General features: G+C 42.2%; 1 protein-coding gene across 2 annotated transcripts in view; it reads left to right on the top strand.

Moving 5' to 3' along the window:
- The first annotated feature begins 5,849 nt into the window (after positions 1-5,849).
- Positions 5,850-22,417, top strand: part of LYPD6 (LY6/PLAUR domain containing 6) — a 95,360-nt gene continuing 78,792 nt past the window's right edge. For both annotated transcript variants that reach the window (XM_030210275.1, XM_030210274.1), the window contains exon 1: positions 5,850-6,049. The gene's annotated coding sequence lies outside the window, so the exon portion shown is untranslated. The remainder of the gene's footprint in view (positions 6,050-22,417) is intronic.

Below are 22,417 nucleotides of genomic sequence, written 5' to 3'. Positions count from 1 at the left end.
AGAGCCTATCTGTCCTACTCCTTGGACTCTCTCTAGTGTGTGGCAATGCCCATGTGGTAACCAATTAGGGCAGAATATGCCCACTTTCCACCCCCAGTGCTAAAAAATATATTTTATTTTTTAATGTGGGGGTAGTGCACACACATCCCAAAATTACTGTAGGACACCTTAGTGTGCCCTGTAGTAAGTCATTTTTTTGTTGTGGTAAGCAAGCATTAGTACTTACTGCAGCTTTGTAAAAGGGCTCTTTATTTTTCTTATTCAATGTAGAATCATCACTTCACCACAGGGGGTAAATAAGTTGGTGAGTTCCCCCTTTTTATCTGGAAAAGAAATGACCATGCAGTAAGTGAACCGTTTGTCATGCGGTCATTTCAGGGGGGGGGGGGGAATAGCACTTAATAATTAAGGGGATATTCAGCAGAAATGCGAGTATGTGCACATATAGACATGTATATGGTTTATGTTGGCAACTTCTTGACAGACTTACTCCCATTTTGTGTTAATGGGGAAAAAAAGTGCAAATCAGCAAAAATCATTCTGTTGGTAATTTTTACTAAATTGTGAAATCCTAAATTTCTATGTTGGTAGTACTGGTAACCTATCCTTTACAATAAAAAAAAACAAACAAACCTGCAGATGCTTTGTGAGCTTGAAATGTGAATATATATATATGTTTTTGCTCACACCTTTTTCAGTAATGGCTCAAGGTGAGTTACATTCAAGTACACTGGATATTTCTCTGTCCTAGGAGATCTCACAATCTAAGTTTGTACCTGAGGAAATGGAAGGCTAGGTGACTTGCCCAAGATCACAAGGAGCAGCAGTGAGATTTGAACTGGCCACTGCTGGATTGCAAGACTGGTGCTCTATCCACTAGGCCACTCCTCCACTCCATGGAGCCTATAATACTCATATTGTATATTCAGAGCATGCAGCCTGTCACTAGACGATTCTGCATTTTGTTATCTTATTGTATGTTGTTTCAGATACACATGTTCTGAAAACATGAATATGGCTAAGGAACAAACCCATAATCTGATGTCTTCACATGGCAGCAGTAAGAATCTGTTCCATTTTTATGGCTTGGGCAGTCATGATAATGGTACTAGAATGCTGGTTCTGCAGCTGACAACACTGGGTCTTCCCTGGGGGAGGGGAAGGGTTGTCTCCTTTCCAGTTATGAGTCAGACTTAACTGACCCAATTTAGAGGCCTTTTCACTAAGATGCAATAAGCACTAGCACACATTTGCCACAGCTTAAATCTGCATGCACTACAAAATATAAAAATTTTGTTGAAGGGGGCATGTCTGAGAGCAGAGGGTTATTGCGTGCTAACTGGTTAGTGCAGGATTACCGTGAGAGCCCTGACTGCCTACAAAATAGGTGTCAGTAACTGCTCATGCATCATTCATTTTAATGTTCGCACATTAAAGACAACATTAGCAAATGGGCATTAATAGGAAAAATAGTGGCCTAGTGATTAGTGTGGTGGACCTTGGTCCTGGGGAACTGGGTTTGATTCCCACTGCAGGCCCAGGCAGCTCCTGGTGACTCTGGGCAAGTCACTTAACCCTCCATTGTCCCAGGTACAAATAAGTACCTGTATATAATATGTAAACTGCATTGAACCTGCTATGAGTGGGAAAGTGTGGGGTACAAATGTAATAGAAAATCAACCATTTTCCAGATGCAGTAAAATTAGCCTTAGAATTTAGAAAAAAACCCCATGCAAGGGTACGCTGAGGCTACTTTTTACCGTAGTTTAGTAAAAGGATCCCTTAGTTCTCTTAGGCAGTACTGCTAAGGAAATGACAGTGGTTTAAGATTTCACTAATTTCAAGATTACCAACCATGAATCATTTTATATTTGTTTGCACAGTAGAGAAAATTCCTAAATTGATTAGGTGTTAGCTTTCAGCAAGACGTCAATGAATGCTTAACACTAATGCTTTTGTGATGAATTGTGTCCCTTCACTGTTAAAAAGTTTCTGCATGAGTAACAGTGTAATAAAGTTATTCCATATCTTTAAAGCACTGCACATAATAACAAAACACAGCTTAGTGGTTTCTGTTCATAATTCTAATTAACTATTTTATCTTAGAATCTCTTCCAGACTTGGCAGTGCCTGACATCTAAAGTTAATTTTTTTCCTGTTGACGTAGAGATGAATTTGAAGTAGAGATGAATAATCTGAGATTTGGGATATTAATAATAAATGTTCATTGGATGTATTTGAATACACATAGGAGGAAATGTATATATGGTGCCTTAAAAATTGGTGTTATAAAACCACGTGGTTAGCATGATTCTATAAACTATGCCTTAAATTAGGCGTACTTTACAGAATACACTCACATGGGAACTCCTAGCCTTCCACCACCATACTAAAGGTAACTTGTGCTCTTTTGTTTGAGTTGAGAACAGTGGAGTAGCCACGGGTGGGCCTGGGTGTGTCGTGGTCCACCCAGTCTGGGCTCAGGCCCTCCCAAAATTCTGGCACCTTTGTTATGGCTGGTGGGAATCAAGTCCAGCCAGCTTGAAGAGGACCTCCAGTGGCCAGAACAGCTGATTCTCCTGCTTGTTGGAGCTGGTGGCACTGGCCACTACACCGCCCCAGCCCCACGCATACTTAGTTTTCACGCAGGTGTGAAAATTGAGCATGTCTGTCTCAATAGCAGACTATGGACTTTTCCTCCAATAACCTGTCCAAACCTTTTTTAAACCCAGATACATCTTCCAGCAAAGAGTTCTAGAGCTTAAGTATTCATTGAGTGAAAAAATATTTCCTATATGTTTTGAAAGTATGTCCATGTAAGTTCGTTGAGTGTCCCCTAGTCTTTGTACTTTTTGAAAGAGTAAAAAATTGATTCACTTCTATTCGTTCTATAGCACTCAGGATTTTGTAGACCTCAATCATATCTCTCCTCAGCCGTCTCTTTTCCAAGCTGAAGAGCTCTAACCTCTTTAGCCTTTCCTCATATGAGAGGAGTTCCATCAGGTGCAATTAAACTCTGGAATTTGTTGTCAGAGAATGTGGTAAAAGTGGTTAGCATACTAGGGTTTTAAAAAAAGTTTGGACAAGTGTGAAGAAACAGTGTATTTTAAGCCTGTAAAATATATTGGATATTTCCTGCATTATGTTCTGAAGTGTATTTCTCCTATTTGGCCAGCAGGTGGTGTTTCTTTGCTGTAAAGCTGTTACAGAGAACTGAATGTTTTTTTTTTCTTTTTGACACAAACAGGAAGCAAGAAGCAGTATATATTTGAAATCTTGTTGACTGGGCTCTGATTGGCCTAGAAGCTCATCTCATTTGGACTTTACTGCATTGTTGCCAGGGCTGCGGGTTTCCCGCCCAATTGGGCTCCTTTCCGCGACCCGCTGTGGCTTTTTCACGCCGCGTGCGGGTTGTGGGATTTTGGGTGTCTTTTTTTTTGCCCCGTCGCGATTTTTTGCTGGCCGTAGGTTGGCTGGATTTCACGCGGCCACAGCCAACAGAAGCCCCATGGAGGCGGGCTTAATGTCATTTGTATGCAAATGACCTCATTAATATTTATTAATGATGTCATTCATATGCAAATTGACATCATTAATATTTATTGATGATGTCATTCATATGCAAATGACTTTGTGCAGTTTTTGGGCATGGAAAATTTTTTCCATCTGGCAACAGTGCTTTACTGGTTTTGAGTTCAGTTTCAGCCCGGGAGAAGAGAGAGAGAGAGAGCTCTTTACTGAAGCCATGTAAAAAACCAGTTATATTTGATAACTGGTGAACAGCTATATATATCAGGTACTTTTTAGGAAGTATGCAAATGTTTTGTTAGTTTTCTAATTGATCCTTTTTTCAGTTACTTGTTACTGTTTGCTAATTGCAAATTTTTTGTACACTGTTCCAAGTTCTGAGAATAAATACGTTTCTTCGTTCTGCCTATCTGGACTGATAAAGAATCCTGGTGGTTTGGGTCTGTGAGTGCTTTCTAGGAACTGTGGGACCATTGGGAATGTGGCTCCAGTAACCTAGAAATCACTGGGGATAATTTGAGAGCAAGAGACTCGCCCAGAGGCGGTTGTGACCCAGTCTGTGGGAGGAGGGTGCTAGTGTAGAGCACAAGCTTCAGGTGCAGGCAGACCTGAGCTGTGCTAGGGATAGATCCTCTAAGTGGCCGCAGGTTAACCCCAGGCGGGTGGCTAGGCATTTTGTGACAAGAAGTATCTAAAAGTCTATAAGCCATTATTAAGATGAACTTGTGAAAATCCACTGCTTATTCCTGGAAAAATTAGCATAAAATCTGTTTTTCTCTTTTGGGATCTTGACCTGGATTGGCCACTGTTGGAAACAAGATACTGGGTTTGATAGGGTTTTGGTCTGTCCCAGTATGATACTACTTATGTTCTACTAGCCGTTAAGGCCGTAACAACGGGCTAGTTTTTTGTTTTCCTATGGCCTCCCTGCCCCCTCCACCAACCCTGCTCTCTCCCCTGCCCTCCCCCCAGCGTCTGTTTCCCTCAGTTCCGCCCCCTCCTTCCCTCCCTGCTCCCTCCTCTTCTGATTTCCACGCCCATGTCCAAGCCCTCCTCCCTATTGGGCTGTACTGCTGGTGGAGGCGGGGCTTGGACTTCTACACTCTCAGCTTTCCGACTCTACTGTGCATTTGCAGGTGAGTCAGTCACTTGCCATTTATATGTTTGACTAGCCGTTAAGCCCCTGACAACAGGCTAGTTTTTTGTTTTCCTGTGGCCTCCCCGCCCCCCCCGTCCACCAACCCTGCTCGCTCCCCTGCCCTCCCCCCCAGCGTCTGTTTCCCTCAGTTCCACCTCCACCTCCTCCTCCCCTCCCTGCTCCCTCCTCCTCCTCCGATTTCCACGCCCATGTCCAAGCCCTCCTCCCTATTGGGCTGTACTGCTGATGGAGGCAGGGCTTGGACTTATACACTCTCAGTGTTCCGAGTCCGACTCTGCTGCGCATTTGCAGGTGAGTCGGTCACTTGCCGTTTATATGTTTGATCTACTGCTGATGGAGGCAGGGCTTGGACTTATACACTCTCAGTGTTCCGAGTCCGACTCTACTGCGCATTTGCAGGTGAGTCGGTCACTTGCCGTTTATATGTTTGATTGATGTTTGTACTTAAGGCATTATAGGGTTATAAGTAACTTGCACAGTACCACAATAGGATCTGAATTCTGCTTTTATAGTCCTCAGCCAGATGCTCTATTTGGTTACTCCTCCATTCTTAAGTAACTGAAAAAGGCATTCTGATGATGTAGTGTAGTATAGCAAAATACTCGACATATGTGTATATTTCACTATCCTATGTTTTAATATTAAAAATAAATAAGAAAAAACGAATGGGAAAGCCTGAGCGGATTACTTTGCCTGCTGTTTCTGATGCTAACTCTCGCCGACTCTGCCCTCTTGCTAAACTTTGTTTTTTTAGTTGAAGAAGTTACTCCCTGGAGCCATTGTTGCGGACAGGTTCAGCACTCCATTTAGCTTTATTCTGAGCTTTCTCCCCGTCAGCCATCTCCACGGACACGACAGACAATCTACTCGCAGCCCGAACCCAGCCATCACCGATTCTTAAACACGCTGAGGTATTTTGAAGATGACATAAAAGAAAAGCTGCCTGGGAATGAAAGCGATGCGCAGGTTGCTACAACCGCATCACACACACAGTAAGAAAACACTTGAGCAGTCGGCAACCGAGCACGGCCCTCCCAGAACCCGCCCTCTCTACCGTGATTGGGCGAGGCCGGAAAGGGCGTGTCTATGAGAGAAGTTGGGAGGGAGCGCGAGCACAGGTTGGCTTGCCGCCCGACAGAGAACGGATACCCAGGGCACAGACGGGTGTCTACACCAACCCGATGCACCGGGGGCTCCGATGACGCGCGATTTCCCGCTAAGTGGAGTGCACAGCCCGAACCCTTCTCTTGTTCTCCTTTAGAAACTTGTTGGGCGGATGCTGCAGACTGAGGGTTGCCGCCTGTTCCGTGCAACGTCTGCCAGTGGCACTGCAGTCCGAGTCTGCGGCATTGCCTTGCATAGGTAAGTGACAGTTGCCTTGATGCAAAACAGTGCGAGCGGACCAAGAAACGAGGCTGCGGAATTTACATCTCGCAAAATGCATGTTACTTTCGGTTTATAGAATACGTTTGTACCTAAAGTGTAAAAATACTTAACTTGCTAGGAAATCAACTGTTGCTATGCAGCCCCATAGCCCAAACAGGGAAGGGATTCTGCAGACTTCTTGGGAAGAAAAGCATTGCAGACTTGAGACAATTTCCGGAAGTCTGGCTTGGTATTCTAAGTTTTATAGACTCAGATGAAACAGATGTGTCTGCTTTTCATAAACCAGAACCAATTCTCATTCGGCATTATACTTTAGACAGAAAGCCAGTTAGGCATTTGGGTTTAAATCCTAGAAATAAAAGGTTAAGAATAAGATAGAAGCACTTTGGAAGTGAGAGCTTTTTAGTTCACCTGTTTCGTATCCTTGTAATAAGTTGGTATTACATTTATATTTGTTAGTACGATAAAAAAAAGTATCACGTACAGTTTGTTTGTTGGACTTTGCTTCTATACATCCTGTTCTTGGAAGTTGCTTTACTTCCATAAAGTGAGTGTACACGATGTGACATAATTGGCTCCAATAGCATTTTTTACCATTATGTATCATGACTTCATTGATTTTTGAATAACAAAGGCTATGGCTTCTAGACTATGGAGTTCAGAAATGTGCCAGTACTTACTGCAGTCGAGGATATTTCTGCCAGCCAGCCAGATATTCTCTGAGCTGGTTTAAATATATTTTATTAAATGTGTAATAAAAGGCCACCACCAGTCACAGCTCTCCAGAAATTTCTGTTTCTTGGGCTTATCAGTTTTATCTCAATGAGCAGTTTTCAGTGGTGAAGATGTCACAGTATCCTTATTGATGCTTTGTATTGATGCATTTCATAAATATTGCCAAGCATACATGCACACTTAGATAGAACCATAGAACATGTCTTGTAAATACTATAAGCCCCTTCTGTTGGGTTTCCTTCCTGTTGCAATACCATAAACCAGGTGTTCTCAACCCAGTCCTCGGGACACACATAGCCGGTCAGGTTTTCAGGATAGCCAGAATGAATATGCATGAGATAACCTTGCATGCACTGCCTCCATTGTATGCGAATGTACCTCATGCATAGTCATTGTGGGTATCCTGAAAACCTGACTTGCTAGGTGTGTCCCGAGGACTGGGTTGAGAACCCCTGCCGTAGACCCAGCCCTCTTCACTTTTCTCTCATTCAAGGATTCTCTTGACTTGTTGTTGACTTTGCTTTCTTCACCCCCCCCCCCCAACCATATCCAGCACCCCTGTGAAGAAGTATTACCTAGTGCTGCTCTTCCAGAGTTTATGCTTCTTTGAGCCTGTTAACATGGTTCCAAAATAAGGTCGCGGTATCTTAACACTTGCCCCTGATTTTACCCCAGCTGGGATACACCCTGCATGGTGACCTGTATTGGAGCAGCATATATTGGCATAGGCCAATTGCCTCATGAAGTGAGCTGCACTGCAGTACTCTGGCATTTTGGGTGTAGCTCTGTTTTATGTTGTTGGGTTCTGAGATTAGGAGAGCCAGTAGTGTTACAGTAAGTTATTTTCCACCCTATCATGGAGTTGGCATGGTTTGCAGCTACATACACAAAGCAGTCAGTAAATATAAGAAAAGACAGGACAGTCAGAATTTTCACTTTTGCTGCATCATTTTTCCACAAAATAAAATTGCTAACAGTAGGAATATTTGGTCTGCATCTAGTAACTGCCCTCTGCTTTTGGCATGTAAATACTCTCATCTACCTGTTGTACAATCAATTTTGAGATTCAATTGAATTGGGTCTGAAATAGTTTTGCATGGAGCTGTTGGGCAATTGTGCTTTTCCAAACTGTCTCTCTGTGTGGGTAATATAAGTCTGAATAGTATGCAGAGTGCTCAACTCGCGTGGTTGTGGGGTTTAAAAAAAAACCCCTTTGTGATATGGTATTTATCATCTGAGAGATAAAAGGGATCCATTGCTACTGATGTCAATGGATGATTTACCTGTATTTATCTCTGAGGGCTCCTTTTACTAAGCCGCGGTAAACAGTGGCCTGCGGTAGTGTAGGCGCATGTTTTGGTCATGCGCCGAACCAGTTTTTACCATATCTGCAATATATATATATATATTTTTTTTTTAATGGGACGGGAAAAGGGCCTGCAGTAAAAATGAAACCATTGCGCACCCAAAACCGACCTGAGCCCTTAATGTCACCCATTGATCTAGCAGTAAAGGCTCACGCGCTACACATGCGGTGACTGGTTGGCGCACGCCAAGTGCCGATTACTGCTTGGAGGAATGAATAAATAATTCATCCACGTGTTACGGACGCGCGTCAGATCTGAAATTACCTCCAGGAGGGTGCGCTGGCCTGGCGGTAGTCTCATTTTGGCACGCGCTGCATGCGCATAGAGCCTTCTGCAGCTTAGTAAAAGGGCCCCTGAATTTACTGAGATGGCTCCTTCAGGTGGTGTCAAAGTCAAATTAGTGTTTGTGTACCAGGATCTTCAGTAAAGTCCAACTATAACTAGTAATAGGTAGGAGTGTGTTCGTGTGTTCCTGCTTACTGCTAGTTTCACAGCAAAATGTTATAATTTATCTAACGTGTTTCTTTTTGTGTGCTGCATTTCAGTTTAGTTCTGCATACCTAGCAAGTAGCTTGTGTGAGTGTGCGTCAGTGCGTAGTGGGTTTTGTGTGTGTGTCTGTGTGTGTTTGAGAAAAATTAGAATGGATGGCAGCATTTGAGTTGAAAAATCACTAGCCTTTCAGTGATGGGACCAGAATGTCTTCACATTTCAGATATTTTAAGGCCTTGCTTCTTATGTAATGGGTCACCTTGGGTTTGTAATGTAAAGCTGCATTTTATAGGAGAGGGGACGTGGGGTATGATTTTTATGAGAATACATTAGTCTCCAGAACACTTGGAGGCTAGTTGGTTTCAGAATGGTGAAAGTGCAGCGCATGTATCTTTGGGAAACTGAAGGAAGTTTTCCTTAGCCAAATGTTTGGAACTGTGCGGAAAGTTAATGTGCAGATTTTGGCCTCAGACTGGAAATAAAGGCTGTGGGCATTATTAAAGAAGGTAGTGTCAACCACAATTAAGGTGCAGAACTAAAATATGCATGGAATAGATGCAGGGGAAGGGAACAGTATGAGAAAAGAGGGAGATAGTGGAGCGTGGACAAAGACTATAGTGACATAGCAGACCCAAGCACCTGGGTGGGCCATGATCAGGGCTACCACAAAGGGTGGTCAAGCAGGGCAAGTGACCTCTCAGCACCAAGAGCTGGCGGGGGCACCATGCTGTCATTTTGAGTCAGTCTGTGAGCACATAATCCTAAAAGGAAGGTGGGGCAGGTCAAAGTAACTTTTGCTCTGGGCTCCATTTTGTTCACTGATTACCCTGCTGCCGTGAGTTAGTTTTAACATGTTAAATAGGTTATAATGAGATAACAAAACTATTTCAAATATGTATTGATCACACTACAATAACAGTGTTTGAAATTGATAGTATTAGGCATTATATTGCATTAATAAACTTTACAAATAGTTTTCATAGTTCATATGGGTCTTTTTTTTTTAATTTGAGCAGACAAATTGAGTAGAACAGGGATATGTATATTCTGTAAGAAAGAGCTGGAAATGGTTACTCACCTCATAGCTGGATGCGAAGTTCTGATGGCAAAACATTTCTGTTCAGAAAGGCATGATAAAGTGGTGTGTCTCATGCACTGGGAACTTTGTAAACACTGTAGCATTGTTGTACCGGAAAGGCACAAGGATCATGTACTTAAGAGCATTATGGAGAATGAAAAAGTTATGATCACCTAGGATAGCTCTATTATATCTCTCTGTAGGTAGCTATTGATGATATGAATTCTGGTTCACAGTTTCAGATAGAATTCAGCTGTTTTTCATTGTGAGGATATAATCAATCTGTTCTGCTTCCAGTCCAATGCGTTTGTCTTTATTAAGGTCTGGTTGCAGGACAGATCTCTTTTGCTGTATGTGGATATGCACAGCATTCCACTACACTGCAAGGGGGAAAAGGTTTTATAATGGTAATATGAAGGAAAAATGCAGTGTTCATTCTAACCTTAGCAAAGACTGATTCAGAGAAGCTTTATGAGCACTAAGTAGAACAGAACATTATGAAATGGTATGGGATTTGCGTTACAAGACGTATGAGGAGAGACTTGCTGAAGTAAACATGTATACTCTGTTGGAAAGGAGAAACAGGGGTGATATGATACAGACGTTCAAATATTTGAAAGGTATTAATCCGCAAATGAACCTTTTCCGGAGATGGGAAGGTGGTAGAACGAGAGGACATGAAATGAGATTGAAGGGGAGCAGACTGAAGAAAAATGTCAGGAAGTATTTTTTCACGGAGAGAGTAGTGGATGCTTGGAATGCCCTCCCGCCGGAGGTGGTGGAAATGAAAACGGTAACGGAATTCAAACATGCGTGGGATAAGCATAAAGGAATCCTTTGCCGAAGGAATGGATCCTCAGGAGCTTAGTCAAGATTGGGAGGCGGGGCTGGTGGTTGGGAGGCGGGGATAGTGCTGGACAGACTTGTACGGTCTGTGCCAGAGCCGGTGGTTGGGAGGCAGGGCTGGTGGTGGGGAGGTGAGGATAGTGCTGGGCAGACTTATAAGGTCTGTGCCTGTGCCAGAGCTGGTGGTTGGGAGGTGGGGCTGGTGGTTGGGAGGCGGGGATAGTGCGGGGCAGACTTATACGGTCTGTGCCCTGAAGAGCACAGGTACAAATCAAAGTAGGGTATACACAAAAAGCAGCAAATATGAGTTATCTTGTTGGGCAGACTGGATGGACCGTGCAGGTCTTTTTCTGCCGTCATCTACTATGTTACTATGAAAATTGAGCCCTTCACGCTTACATCACATAGAAAATGATTCTGCATCTGGTGGATGAAGTATCTGATCAAAGTCTCCAGCACTATTTGATGTGCTGAAAACTAGTGATCGTTGTATGTCACGATACAACATAAAGAAGTACCAAACTTGTACTGCTGTGATTTTTTTTTTCTGTGTGTCCTTTGTGACCTGCTTTCACATTTCCTTTGTGATATGGTTTAAACAAGGTAATCAAGAAACTGGAAAGCAAAAGAAACCTTTTGAGACTAGAAGGGTAACATTTTCAGGTGCCAAGTCCTCCATTCTCCAGGTGCTGAAAAGTAGTCACCTGACACTGGCCTAGTCCCAGGACAAGCTGCTACCACAGGTCTGGAAGGAGAGGTTGTGGTCTGCTGCTGCTGCTTCCTACTAGAGGGGAAAGAAAAAGAAATAAAAGGAAACAAGCCAAAAAAAATATCACTTACAGACACAAAATAGCATACAAACAAAAAAAGCAAGAATGTAAAACAAGAACAAATCAACCCAAAAGGAATCGAAACTGTAGATTAAACAAGAGGGTGAAAAAGACACAAAGTCCAAAAAGATTACAAGAAAAAGAAAAAAAGATTAGAAAGCAAATATAGATTTTGTCCTGGATCCTAAATTCCATGACTCACACCCACATTTTTCCAACCCCTTTGCTAAGATCAGGAAACCTCCACTTTTTTTTTTTACTCATAACTTGATGGTGTTTTGTAGGAATTTAATACAAGAAAACATTCTGTGTAGGTGATGCTAATTACAATATTGCAACTGAAATGACTGATTGTTTTAAATTAACTGAAAATGGTTATTGTTGCTTACCAATATGTAAGAATTTGCAGATGCATTTAGGTAGACTTATTAAAGCATGACCTGCAAGATGCCTGTAGCAGGACAGGATATGATCATTTATAAACTCATGAGTGGGGTGGAACAGTTAAATAGAAAATGATTGTTTATTAAAATTAAAACAGGAGGACACTTCATGAAAAGAACAAGCAGATTAAAAGCAAATCACAGAAACTATTTATTTTTTTCACATGGCACATAATTGAGTTGTAGAATCTGTTGCAGAGGGATGAGGTCAAGGCTGCTAATATAGTAGAGGTTTGAACAAGTTCCTGGAGGGGAAAGTCCATAAAACACCGTTAGCCAGATGGGACTTTGGAGAGGCGTTGCTCATCCCTGCAAACACTATGAGAAATACATCTGCTTTTTGGGCTCTGTTGGGCACTTGTGCTCCCGGACTGGCCATTGTTGGAGACAGACTACTGGGTGTGATGGATCTTGGCCTTATGTTCTTAGAATGCAGTCATGAATCTTATCATCACTACTACTACTTATCATTTCTGTAGCGCTACTAGACGTATGCAGCGCTGTACACTTGAACATGAAGAGACAGTCCCTGCTCGACAGAGTTTACAATCTAATTAGGACAGACAAACAGGACAAATAAGAGATAAGGGAATATTAAAGTGAGGGTGATAAAATAAGGGTTCTGAACAAGTGAATAAGGGTTAGGAGTTAAAAGCAGCATCAAAAAAGGTGGACTTTTAGCTTAGCTTTGAAGACGGCCAGAGATGGAGCTTGTGTAAATGTTACATTTTTTTGTGCAGAGAATGAGAACTGGCAGAATAAGAAGAGCTGTGGTATATTTGTATTAGACAGATGACAGGGTATCAGAGGTAAACTAGTACTTGTGCTGTGCAGGATTATTATGCAATATGACTTTCAAAGTAATTCTGTCTAAAGACAGATGTTAGGATTATAACTGATTCTCTGCACTTCATGCTTTTAAATGAACCGACAGTGCTGTTCTTTCAAGACGCTGTAAACTGTTCTGTAATAAGTTGAGGACTGGCCAGAAAATATGAAATTCTTGCTCGTTAACTGAAATGGAAGCAAGTATATATATCCCTATTTCTCTCCTGTTCTGGCTTAACCAGCACCGGATTTAATATTTTCATGCCCATAAGCAAATCCAGACCCTAGAGAGTTGGGGGTAGGGAGATGTCAAAGGTCCCAAAGATTGGAGAGTCGGGAGAGCAAATGAAGCCGTATAGAGCCACAGCTGTGCTCCTTTGAAACAGAAACTCTCAAAGTGTTTTAAAACCTGAAAAAGGATGAGCAGGCAGAGATTTTTCCTTTTTTTTTTAAAGAACAAGATGTGGAGAAAAAAAAACCCTCAGTACCTCACTCACAGGACCTAGGAGCGAGTAATCACATCATCTCTGGTTAAAAAGAACTCCACCATCTGCTACTAGGGCTGTACCAAATATTTGTATTCGATTTGGCCCCCGAATAGTGGTCCGAACACTTTATTCATATTCGGCCAAATAGTAATTTTAAATTCGAATACGAATAATCCGGGGATCTCCTCTGCTAAATACTCCTGAAAGAAATGCTTAATCTCTGATTTCACATTGCTTCTTTTATTATTTGTTATAGGAAAACTCAATGCCCATTTGGTATTCGGCTGAATAATATTTTTTTTTATTCGCATTCGGCTAAATAGTAAAATATGCTGTAAGGTACAGCTCTATAAATTGTTTATTGCATATTATATTTTTAGTAACAGTCGTTGAAAACTCCTTTAACTGCTTGTTCTGCACCATGCAGTCAAGGATTGAGCAATCTTGAAAAGCTTCTATCTAATTATGTCACTTTCATATGTACCGAAATCTCAACAGCCATTCAATATATCTCGACAGAGAATCCCTGTTTCATGTCTTGCTGCATCAGGGGTAATTTCACTGTTCTGTAATCCATGCGGCTTCAAAGATGACTGTGGGGAAAAGGAAGATGCCAAGATTTACAATAATGTCAAATAAGCACCTCCCATAATTGTATCACATGACTTTTTGGTGTGCAGTATTAAAAGAAGCACTGCCCATTCCACCACAGTGTCCAAACCCCTAGGCCAAAGTAAAGCATCTATTTTTGTTCATGCTGCCAAAGGTGTCTTCAAAGGTTCCCACAGTGTTCAGATATTTGTTCCAGCGCCATGCACCGCAGAGAATTAAAACCATGATTGCATTCAGTGCAGTGTGACACCAATGATTCTGTGAGTTTTCTAACCTTGTTTACCCTTTCCAAAAGTACTAGGACTAGGAGCCACAAAATGAAGCTACAAATTAGTAAATTTAAAACAAATTGGAGAAAATGTTTCTTCATTCAACGTGTAAGTAAACTCTTGAATTTGTTGCCAGAGAATGTAGTAAAAGCAGTTAGCTTAGCGGGGTTTTAAAAAAAAGGTTTGGATGACTTCTTAAAGGAAAAGTCCATAGACCATTATTAAAATGGACTTGGGGAAAATCCACTGCTTATTTCTAGGATACACAAACTAGTAGAAAATCAGGTGTATGTCGTGTATCTTGTTACTGAATATCACACTGTTGTGTTTTTGAAAAGGGTAAGTCTCATACAGTTGCCGGGGTCTATTATGTATAACACTAATCTTAGCGTGCCCCTATTTTGCGACAGTTATAATCATAGACCAACCCTGTCTCCAACCACTTTCTTGGATCTTTATCAACTATTTCCAATTTTTTTTTTATAGATTTTTCTCTTAAGGATTATTTCTTACAAAATTTATGGATACACACTAAGAACTCATATGTTGAATAATGTTAATAGGCTGTACTGAAAAATATTAATGGACTGTACTCATTTTTGATATACAGTCTTAACTTAAGTTTACAGGTGCCGATATCGCCCCGACAGGTGCCCGTTTCGCTCAACGTGGCTTTCTCAAGGGGTTGGTAGCACTCTGGTCGGCAGGACAGCCTTCCCTTACTCTCTTATTTCTAGGATAAGCAGCATAAAATGCATTGTGCTTTTTCCGAGATCTTGTCAGGTACTTAAATTAGGCGCATAGATTTTAGAACTGCTTATGTCCTGCCCATGGCCACACCCCCTTGTCAACTACACAACTTAGAATTTACACGCACCACGTTACAGAATACATGTAGTAAGTTGTGCGAGTAAATCTTAATGCCAATTAGTGCTGATCAGTTCTGTTAATTGGATGTTAAGCAATTAGCTAGTTAAACAATTAAGTTGCGCTCATTGTTATAGAATATGCTTCGATTTCCATGTGAAAATGAAGGCGTGATATATAGAATCCTGGGTAATGTTTCTGCCATCAAGTTCTGTTGTCATTCCTTGTCTCCATTGTGACTCAGTCTATCCCCCAGATTCCAGTTCCTGTGGAAGGAAAAAATATCGTCTGGCAGTCTGATAGACAAGGAAGTTTTAAACAATTCCATATGAGGTTAATTGCCTTTTCAAATTTTATCCAGCATTTTGTTACAAACGTCAATATCTCGGTGTCTGAAGTCTGAATCCTATAAGTCAGTAATTGGTCTCCTAGCTGCCTGATATAAAACACATACAAGATATCCACGTTGTTGAAACTTCTTACTTAGTGTTCTTGCCATACGCTTGTATTCCATATCTGCATTGCATATATAGCGATAGCGTAGAAATTGTGAAAATAGTACACAAATAAAGAGTCATATAAAAAAAAATGAAGTAATGAATTTCTGTCAGTAGACTTCGGAAAAAAAAACAGTTGTGAAAAAATATCCCTTATCATAACGCACCTCTACATCCAAAAAGGTTATCGCTGAAGAATGATATTTAAGTTCAGAATTAATTGTGGGATGACAAGAATTTAAATATTGAACAAATTCTTCTATCTCCACACTAGAGAATAACACGGGGATGGGGATGGGTACAGAGCCCATGGAGATGGGGCGGACACAGATCCCACGGGGACAGGTTGTGGACGGGGACAGATCCCACGGGGATGGGGCAGGGATGGGGACAGAGCTCGTGAGGACAGTCCCCGTGTCACTTTCTACTTTGAAGCCTGTTACTGAACTGGACTGTTATTTATGTTTGTTGCAGACGACAATATTTTTATTATTTTGGAAAAACAGGCAAACATCCTGGCCACTTCTAGCAAAATTTGCATGGGGGATCCTGTCCATCCTTCAACCAGCACATCTTCTAAGAAGACATCTTCTGTTGCAGGAAGGACTGTGGAAGACAAGAGAGCTAGACCGAATCCTGAGATTGTTAATGACTTTTTATTCATCCACAAATTTAAAAATCATAACAATGCTTCATAGGGCATATTTCTCCCCTCTAGGGCATACAGAACAGGTTGTATTTTGTACCCCTGGACATTTTAACAGGGAGGATTAGGATTCCTTGGGGTAGTAGAAGTCAGCTATTGTTGGGGTTGGAAGGGTAGAGGGTGGTGGTAGTGGGAGGGTTTATTATAGCTGCTCATTGTTGTTATTGTTTTACATAGTAAACATAGAGGGGCATAATCGAATGGAAACGCCTATCTCCATGGGCGTTTATCTCCGAGAACGGGTCCGTGAAGGGGCGGGCCGAACCGAATTTTCGAAAAAATGGACGTTTTTGAGCTGGGCGTTTGTTTTTTTTTTAGCGATAATGGAAACTAAAAACGCCCAGCTCAAAAACGTCCTAATACGAGCCATTTGGTCATGGGAGGGGCCAGGATTGGTAGTACACTGGCCCCCCTGATATGCCAGGACACCAACTGGGCACCCTAGGTCAGTGCGGTGGACTTCAGAAAAAAGCTCCCACATGCATAGCTCCCTTACCACGGGTGCTGAGCTCCCAACCCCCCTCCTCCAAAACCCACTACCCACAAATGTACAACACTACCATAGCTCTTAGGGGTGAAGGGGGCACCTACATGTGGGTACAGTGGGTTTTGGAGGCCTCCCATTTACCAGCACAAGTGTTACAGGGGGGGGGGGGGGGGGGATGGGCCTGGGGCCACCTGGCTGAAGTGCACTGCGGTACCCACTAAAAGTGCTCCAGGGACCTGCATACATGCAGGCCTCTAGGACTGGTTGCTGCTATAAAACATTGGCACACCAGTTGACACCTGAAGACTAATTTCTCCGAAAACGTCCTTTATTGGAATAACCGCCTTTACTCACAGTTAACTGCAGATCAGAGGTTGTGCCCCACTGGCAACGAGTCTCCCTGGTACTGAGATGAGCAGTAGGTCAGAGCTGGCAGAATGCTGTACAATGCCCTCTTTCAGCCACATTCAAGGGAAGAACTAAGTTGTCTAACGTGGCTAACACAGGAAAGGGAACTAAAACTGGCTTACAAAAATGGCCACTACCGTATGGACTACAACAGGAAACACAACAGGGCACACTGACCCAGTAGGCAGGGGGAAAAGCACCATGGGAGAAGAGCCTACCAACTACCAACATCGTGAGACTGTAACACAAGCTAATGAAATCACAGAGCCCAATACCCTACACCCACCACAATGCAATGTTGATGTGACCCTGTACTGCACCCGAGAGCCACATCTGACCCAGGGAAAGGCTGTGAGAGGATCGAACACATTCTGCTGTCATGGAGGTGGGTACGGCATTTGAGGCTGGCATACAGGCTGGAAAAAAAGTTTTTAAAGTGGGGTTTTTTTGGTGGGAGGGGGTTAGTGACCACTGGGGGAGTCCGGGGAGGTCATCCCCAATTCCCTCCAGTGGTCATCTGGGCAGTTGGAGCACATTTTTGGGACTTGTTCGTGAAAAAAAAGGGTCCAAAATAAGTGACCCAAAATCGCGGTAAAAACGCCTTTTTTTTTTCGATTATCAGCTAAAGACGCCCATTTCTCCTCGGCTGATAACCACGCCCCAGTTCCGCCTCCACCACGCCTCCGACACCCCCCCCCCCCCGTCAACTTTATTCATTCCCGCGACGGAGTACAGTTGGAAACGCCCAAAATCGGCTTTTGATTATACCGATTTGGGCGCCTTTGCGAGACAAACGTCTATCTCCCGATTTAGGTCGCACCATAAGCGTTTTTCTCTTTCGAAAATAAGCTGGATAGTAACATAGTAGATGATGGCAGAAAAAGACCTGCACGGTCCATCCTGTCTGCCCAACAAGATAAATTCATATGTGCTACTTTTTATTTTTACCTGTCCTCTTCAGGTACCTTGTTTTCTATTTGTAATTTATACACAACAGTTGCACAGCATATTGTTCCTTTTTATACTTTAATAAAAAGATTTCAATATAAAATCATAAGTGTTCGAGGCTTCTGCAGATGAGAACAGAGCCCACAGGGAAGGGCGGGGACGGAAATGGGGGCCTGTGGGGACGGGACGAGGATGGAAACGGGGCATGCAGGGATGGAGTGGGGATGGAGACAGAACCCACGGGGACGGGATGGGGTCAAATTTTATCCCTTTGTCATTCTCTACTTCATACCATCCCCTTGCCATATAATAAAAATATCATCAATAAAACGTAGCCAACTTAACACTTTTAACAAAAAAGGGAGAGGAGTAAATCTATTTGCCCTCAAAAGCAGCCATAAATAAGGGCCTCTTTTACTAATCCGCACTAGCAACACAGCTGCAACGCATTTACCGCGCCGGGAATCACTAGCATGGTTTTGTAAAAGCGGCCCAATGCTAGCCACTGAAGGGGCAGAAACTGCCTCCATAGCAACACTGGATATTTGTTGATAAAATTTATCGTCAAACAAAAAATAGCTCCATGTCATCGTGATCTCACTCAATTTCACAGAAAATCAGTAGGAACCACATGGGGATGAGGAGGCTGTTCTAAGGCAGTGCTTCTCAACCCAGTCCTTGAGGCACACCTAGTCCCATCAGGTTTTCAGAATATCCACAATGAATATGAATGAGATAGATTTGCATGCACTGCCTGCTTGGTCTGTAAATCTATCACTTGCATATTCAATGTGGATATCCTGAAAACCTAATGGAACTGAGTATGCCTCAAGGACTGGGTTGAGAAGCACTGTTCTAAGGTATCATTAATCACGTCTAATGCCTGTTCCTGTGGGAATACTAGTGTAAAAAGAGCAGACATCCAGGGACATTAACAAAAAAGGAGACTGTAAGCTAGCAACCTCCAACTTCTGTAAGGAAAGCCAGGAACTGAGTGGTGTCTTTTAGAAATGTACACTACACTTGATTGTAAACATTTATCTACATACTTACAAGTTCTCTCCGAAAAGCAAACCCTTAACAGAAACTATAGGACAACTTGGAGGATTTATCAAACTTTTATGAGTTTTGGGGTACAATGTAAAAAAAATAGGTACTTTATAAAAAATGTATATCTCAAAAGCTTAAACTTGTTGAAGAATTTGATTAGCACATGGCCCTAAAGCAGGGGGTCTTAACCCAGTCCTCAGAACACACCTAGCCAGTTGGTTTTCAGGATACCCACAGTGAAAATGAATGAGAGAGATTTGCATGTATTTTCTCCGTTCTGTGCAGATCTCTCTCTTGTATATTCATTGTGGATATCCTGAAACTCTGGTTGGATGTGTCCCAAGGACTGGGTTGAGAACTGCTGCCTCAGGCTCCTCTTTGACCTAAGCATTTTGCTTCCTTCAAAATGTAGTGCCATAGGCAGCTGCCTATACCTAAATCTGGGCGCAGACTTAAATATAGATCACTGATGCATCCCTTCCGAGGTCTGCTTGAGTCTTTGTTTCCTGTAAGGTTGATAATGACGAGCGTCTTTCTCTGCGCTTTTTCCATTCACAAAATAGGTACATTTGGGTCTCTAGTTATAGCAGTGTCCTTTTCTTACATGCTGCTTGCATGTGGAAATATACAGAGTACCGGCACTTCTTCACATAAGTGACAGCAAGGTGACTAGGAGCGCCTGTGAGTGATTTCAGGATTTCTAAATATTTTTCCCTTGCAAATTTCTATTTCCTAGCAGTCAGAGGCATAAGCTCAAATGAGGGGCCCTCGTGGCAAAGGGGTGGGGAGGGGGAGACTCCCTGTCCTCCAGCCTTAGGTTCTTAAGAGTCAGAGAGCGTCAACACGTCCTGCTTTTAAGAAATTTGAAGTGTTACCCGTGCCTGGCAGCTTCTTCCCTTTTCCCTTCTTCAGAGTCATACACTCCAGTTACAGTCAAACAGATTCCTGCAGTTTCTATTTTTATGATGGACAGCTTGACTTTTTATATTTTTGGTCTATTAAAGCAACTACTTCACATTATGCTTCTGTATTTTGAATTACCCCACTGTATCCCATTGTGTAATTTCCTTTGTACCTTTAAGTTTCTTCTTAATCTCTGTAACCATCACTAAGTTAATTTGCTTTTTCTTCAGGCACTTTTATGAGCTCAGTTTCTTTTTGTCCAATAATTCAGATGTTCCGTGTTGCAGTTTTCAATATGTCTAATTCTTTCCTTTCACAGTTTTAAATCCTGTAGGTTTATTTTTGTTTTGACATTTGTGATTAAGTTAAATCTTGATCTGACCAGGTTACCAGCCTGAAGCACAACCAAATGAATGTATGAAACTGAGTCATTTCCTTTAGTAGTGGATGGCCGCTGTGCCAGAAGTTGAGGCAGCCAAACTTACCTGTAGGGGATGATTGTTGTAAGAACTGAACTTAACCCATGTACTTAAACAGGCCCATTGGGAAGAAAGTCTAGGGCAGGGGTGGGCAACCTCAGTTCTTGAGGAAACAGCTGACATTGCATTTCTGGGGTCAGTGCTGTTGGCGGCAGCTAACCGCAATACCTACCATCAGCTGAATATTGAGGGGACTGAGCACAAAAACACCTAGCAAATGCCCATTTTTGAAACAAAAAGTTGACGTTTGCTACTGGATTGTTGGAAATCTCTCGCAAAATGTCAAAAATCAGATTTAAAACAGCAAGGCAGACCTTGTAAAAAAGCACAGTCTCTATTAGTAGATTAAAAGCGCCAAGAATTTCAGTATAAAATGCTCTTTGTGAAAAAGCACAATCTTTATTTGAAATTCTGGGGGCTTTTAATCTATTAATAAAGACTGTGCTGTTTTACAAGGTCTGCCTTGTTGTTTTATCTTCCATATTGGATTTGGCGAACCGCTTGCCTTGCTGCTTTTTGACTCCAAAATCGGATTTAGACATCATATCAAAAATGATCCTCTAAATGTTACTATGAACTCTCCAGGAACAGATAAAAGCCTACTGTACCTAAAGGTACATCACTACAATAGCCATCATACTTACAGGTGTCTTATAAATTCAGGTACAGTAATTATTTCTGTGTTCCTGGAAGGATCATATATTTGTATAGAAATAAGAGTTAAAGTGGGATCCCGTTATTTACTGTCTGCTGTTTCAGTTGAATGAAGAGGGCGAAAGTCAAATTGAAGTGGATAAAGAATAGCTTGAGATGAATGAAAGTCAAGACAATGGCTGTGAACAGCACATTCAAGTATCTTTGATAGGAAAGGGAGGAGGGAGATGGGTCGATAGTTGAAAGGACAGATAGGGTCCAATGCAGGTTTTTTTGAGGAGTGGTGTGACTACGACATGTGTGAAGGCATCAGGAACAGTCTCGGTGGAAATTGAAAGATTGAGGATATGACAGATAAAAAGGATGACAGTAGGAGAGATAGTGTGAACATAGTAACATAGTAAATGATGGCAGATAAAGACCTGAATGGTCCATCTAGTCTGCCCAACAAGATAAACTCATTTTACATGGTATATGATATGTATATTATGTATACCTGAGTTTCATTTGTCCTTGCCATTCTCAGGGCATAGACCATAGAAGTCTTCCCAGCACTGTTCTTGTACTAAATGTTCTTGTATAGGATCAGAGGAACAGGTAGTTAGTTTTGAGGAGGAAAGAAAATGTGCAGTTTCCTCTTCAGTGATTTCAGAAAAGGAAGAAAAGGAGGCAGGGGTTGAAGGAGGGTTGAGAGAATGGGCTAAGGGAAGGAGAGGTGGAGGTGACTTGGTTGAGAATTCAAGTTTAATCTTCTGAACCTTATCATAAAAGTACTCAGCCAGAGTCTAGGGAGAAAGTGAAGGTGGAGTTGGCGGTGAAGGCACTTTGAGGAGAGAGTTCAGTGTGGCAAAGAGACGCTGAGGGTTTGAGCCATGAGAATTTGTCAACTGGATGTAGTAGGCCTGTTTGGCAAGTGAAAGAGCAGACTGGAAGGAGGTGAGCAAGAATTTGAAATGTATGAAGTCAGCATGGGCATGGGATTTCAGCCAAAGGCGTTCGGCAGAGCAGGCACAGGAACGTAGGTAGCGGATTCTAGAGGACAGCCAAAGCTGGGATTTGGTTACACCTTACAGAACGGGAAATGGGAGGAATGAGAGCATCCAGAACAGAGGAGAGAGTAGTATTTTATGAAGAGACAGCCTCATTGAGAGACTTGGATAACATGTTGGTTAAGAAGAGATTTGAAACACTAGAGGCCAGAGTAGAAGGGTCAATAGCCTGAAGATTCCTAAATGTATTGGTTGAGATTGGACGGGACTGGGGGGGGGGGTGTTTAAATGTGAGAGTTATCAGATGATGGTCAGAGAGGGGAAGGGCTGATGCGCAGAAACTGGAAAGAGAGCAGTTGGAGAAGAAGAT

The sequence above is a fragment of the Microcaecilia unicolor genome, chromosome 7 (assembly GCF_901765095.1).
Source record: "Microcaecilia unicolor chromosome 7, aMicUni1.1, whole genome shotgun sequence".
NCBI classification, from domain to species: domain Eukaryota; kingdom Metazoa; phylum Chordata; class Amphibia; order Gymnophiona; family Siphonopidae; genus Microcaecilia; species Microcaecilia unicolor.
This window is presented reverse-complemented; position numbering and strand designations above follow the sequence as displayed.